The sequence below is a fragment of the Oryx dammah genome, unplaced genomic scaffold (genome assembly GCF_014754425.2).
Source record: "Oryx dammah isolate SB20612 unplaced genomic scaffold, SCBI_Odam_1.1 HiC_scaffold_2, whole genome shotgun sequence".
In the NCBI taxonomy this organism is placed as follows: Eukaryota; Metazoa; Chordata; class Mammalia; order Artiodactyla; family Bovidae; genus Oryx; species Oryx dammah.
This window is the reverse complement of record NW_024070186.1, coordinates 165,492,054-165,496,361: the sequence shown is the minus strand read 5'-3', so window position 1 is coordinate 165,496,361 and position 4,308 is coordinate 165,492,054. Positions and strand designations below refer to the sequence as shown.

The following is a 4,308-nucleotide window of genomic DNA, read 5'->3' as shown; positions in this document are numbered from 1 at the left end:
AAGCTAATGACCTCAAGAACAGTTCCTGATCCCTAAGGCTATATCGTGAGGATTAAATGGATTGAAGGACATAATGTATGTCCAAGGTTTAGCCCATGGTACATCGCAGTGACTGTATAAATGATGTTGATGGTAATAAAGAACATTTCCAAGAATGAGTTCCAGGGCTTTTGTTTTGTCCCTGGAAGTGGGAAAAGGGGCAGAGGTTAGCAGTGGTTAGCAGTGTACACAGAGGAAGAATTCAGATTTAATGACTCCAGGTCTTATGACAAAGTCCTGGCAGTCTGGTTTGCCAAAGGAGACCCAGATGACTGTACATTTTCCAAGTCAGCCACTGTGAGTTGATTAAAGATGATGAGCTGTAGGACCAAAGGCAAATGAAGACATCAAAGAGATCTTTCGATGTGAAGTTGAGCGGCAAAGCCCACGTTGGCTGAGAGTGATAGAGCAGTGTCAGATGAAAATGGATGAAAGGTACCTGCTGATGAAAGAGGAAGAATGTGGAAACCAATCTTACTCTGTCCAGGCCGGCATTTTCCACCTGGGTTTGAAGCTTAGATCAATGACATCTCCCCAGCTAACAGAATAAAGGCTTCGCCATTCTCATCAAGGCAATTTTCAGAAGATGCCATTTCAAGTGGAGGTTAGTGTTGCAGGAAGAACTTCCCTGATGATTTTCTTCTTTCTTGAGGCTGCAGAATACTAATGATGGTCAGGAACTAGAATATAGAGAAAGAGCTGAGATAATACACAGAAAGTTGCTGAAACTCAGACCACAAAAACTTCGACTCGTTGGCCTTTGAAACACTGCTTAACACATAATAACGGCTCAGTACATACCTGTTGAATGAAAGACTGAATGGATGTGTCTCTGATGCTGGAATGGTTATCTCCTCCCAGTGCCCCTCCACCCACGACTTAGTTAAATTGTAGCCAAGGGATAAAAATAGCAACAGCTAAGAAGATGAACATCAGTTCAGTTCAGTTCAGTTCAGTTCAGTTCAGTTCAATCCAGTCACTCAGTCCAGTCCAACTCTTTGCAACCCAATGGACTGCAGCATGCCAGGCTTCCCTGACCATCACCAACTCCCAGAGTTTGTTCAAACTCAAGTCCATCGAGTCAGTGATGCCATCCAATCATCTCATCCTCTGTCGTCCCCTTCTCCTCCTGCCCTCAATCTTTCCCAGCATCAGGGTCTTTTCCAATGAGTCAGTTCTTCACATCAGGTGGCCAAAGTATTGGAGTTTCAGCTTCAACATCAGTTCTTCCGATGAATATTCCTTTAAGATGAACTGGTTGGATCTCTTTTCAGTCCAAGAAGATGAACATAGGAAAGCTCAAATAACGTGGGGAAAATAGGAACAGCTGTCAGGGCTTCCCCGGTGGCTCAGTGGTAAAGAATGCACCTGCCGATGCAGGAGTCGTGGGTTCTAGCCCTGGTGGGGGAAGATCCCACATGCCGCTGAGCAACTAAGCCTGTATGCCACGACTACTGAGCCGGTGCTCCAGACTCCGGGAGCCTCAGCGACCGAAGCCTGCACACCCAGGCTCTGCAACAAGAGAAGCCACCACCACACAAGAAAAGGCCATGCAACAACAAAGACCCGGGGTAGCCACAAATAAATAAATAAAATCATAATAAAAAGAGAAGCTGCCAATGTGATTATAATTCTTGCACTCAATTAATATTTGTTGAGAGTTCTACTTGAAGTGTGATATGTAGGAGCTGAGGATTGCAAAATTAAGCCAGCTAAACCCATAGAGCTTATGGACCAGAAGGACGTAGAAGCATAAATATCCATTCACACTAGAAAATGTATTGACTACTTGCTGTATTTCAGGGGACACAGATACAAACAAGGCAAAGTTGATGGCCTCCACAAAGTTCATGGTCTGCAGGGGGAGACAGATAATGAAACAGAAAATTATGTCACTGTGAGAAGTGCTGTGCTAAATTAGGCACCTGTAGGGTCAGGATAAAACTGTATTAATCTACTTCTTCTGTGGTCCAGTGATTAAGACTCTGAGCTTCCAATGCTGAGGGTGCAGGTTTGATCCCTGGTCAGGGAACTAAGATCCCACACACCATAGGGTGGGCCAATAAAGAAGTAAATAAAGCTGCATTTAGTTCAGATGGTTGGAGAATGTAAGTTATCAACTAAGGAAGCATGGCAAGGTTCGTCATCAGGAATGTTGCTTGGTGAATTGCCAAGGCAGAGAGCTATCTATTTTCACCCCAAATAGTTAACCAATTACTTAATCCCTAGAGATTGAATAAGCCTTCTGTCTCACACCAGCTTGAAACAGCATCTTTATTATGAAGTTGCTACCTTACTGTGTGAGTATTATATTAGCCTGTGTCTGTCTCTCTCCCCCAGTCTATTAATCTGTCTGTTCCTGCATAATGACATACTATTAAATTTATTGTCCTCCCACAGCTCTCACAGATATTAAACACAATCTCACCTTGATACCTTGCTTAATTTTTTTTTTTCCTAAGCCAAATGTGTTTTAGAATCAGTTTGTCAAGTTTCCCAAAAAATGTCCTACCGGGATTTATGTCATAATTGCATTAAACCAGTAAATTAATTGAGAGAAACTGTTTATAATATCAACTCTTGCCTCTTAAGATGGTGATGTGTTTCTACATGAAGCCAAGGTTCTTGTGAGTGTTCCTCAGTACACTTTTATAATTTAATTCATATATTATGTTCATTCCTCGAGGGTTTAAAAACTAATTATTTTAGTTGCTATGGGGGAATGGGGTTGTTTCACATTATATTTTCTAACTGCTAATGGCTAACACATAAGAAAGCTGTTCATTTGTGTGTGTGTTTGTTTATTTTCGTGTGTAGCCACTGTTCTCCCCTTTCTTGTTCAGTTGCTCAGTCGTGTCCTACTTGTCTGGACCCCTTGGACTGTAGCAGACCAGGCTCCTCTGTCCTCCACTGTCTCCTGGAGTTTGCTCAAACTCATGTCCATTGAGTCGGTGATGCCATCCAACCATCTCATCCTCTGTCACCCCCATCTCCTCCTCCCCTCAATCTTTCCCAGCATCAGGGTCTTTTCCAATGAGTTGGCTCTTCATATCAGGTGGCCAAAGTATTGGAGCTTCAGCTTCAGCATCAGTCCTTCCAATGAATATTTAGAGTTGATTTCCTCTCCTATAGGATTGAATGGTTTGATCTCTTTGCTGTCAAAGGGACTCTCAGGAGCCCTAGTCTTATTATAAGACTTTTTCAGGTATTTTTCCTGTGTTAGATAATCATATAAACAATGATAGTTCTGGACTGCCCTGCTGATCCAGGGGTTAAAACTCCTTGCTCCCACTGAAAGGGGCCTGGGTTGGCTCCCTTGTCGATTGTATTTCATACAATTCCTGGTTCATAGTAAGTTGTACATTAAAGGTAGCTTTGATTTTATTGTTGTAGTGTTATGGTTGTCTTCATGCTATTTTTCTAATAAATTAACAATATTTATGGCCCTCTATACTATAAGCTCCTAAAGGGCAGACTTTATTGTTATTCTTTGTGGTTTTTAGCCTACCCAGCATAGAGTTTCTAGGGTGTAGTTTAAATTTGCCTGAGTCACTCACTTAGGGCCCCTGATGAAAAGGAGGGTTCAGGGACTTCCTTGGTGGTCCAGTGGTTAAGACTCTGCACTCCCAATGCAGGGACCACAGGTTCAAGCTCTGGTCAGGGAACTAAGACCCCACAGGACACCCTTCATGTCCAGTGAATAAATTAATAACACTTCTACTAAACAATGTATCATCCTTTAAAAAAAAAAGTATACACAGCAATTGAGCAGCTCCTGGTACTTGAAAATTACGGTGCCCAAAAGTATTAAAATGTGAAACTTAAAATCTTTGGCTATTAAAAAAATTATTTTAAAAAAAAGTTCTCAGCATTGTCAAAATTTGGGACTTCCCTGGTGGTGCAGTGGCTAAGACTCCACACTCCCAATGCAGGGGGCCCAGGTTCCATCCCTGGTCAGGGAACTAGATCCCAAGTGAGTGTGCTCAGTCACTCAGTCATGTCTAACTCTTCGAAACCCCATGCACTGTAGGCTGCCAGGCTCCTCAGTCCGTGGGATTCTTCAAGCAAGAATACTGGGATGGGTTACTATTTCCTTCTTTGGGAGATCATCCCAACCCAGGGATCCAACCTATGTTTCCTGAGTCTCCTGCATTGGTGGGCAAATTCTTTACCCTGTGCCACCTGGGAAGCCTGCATACCACAACACAGAGTTTACTTGCTGCAACAAAAGATCCTATTTGACACAGCTAAGACCCAGAGCAGCCTGAT

At 42.8% G+C, this 4,308-nt stretch overlaps 1 non-coding gene across 1 annotated transcript; it reads left to right on the top strand.

The window, feature by feature from the left end:
* Positions 1-3,631: 3,631 nt before the first annotated feature.
* On the top strand, positions 3,632-3,704 carry TRNAG-CCC. Its single transcript has one exon. It is a non-coding gene; the product is annotated as a tRNA-Gly (tRNA).
* The last annotated feature ends 604 nt before the right edge of the window (positions 3,705-4,308 follow it).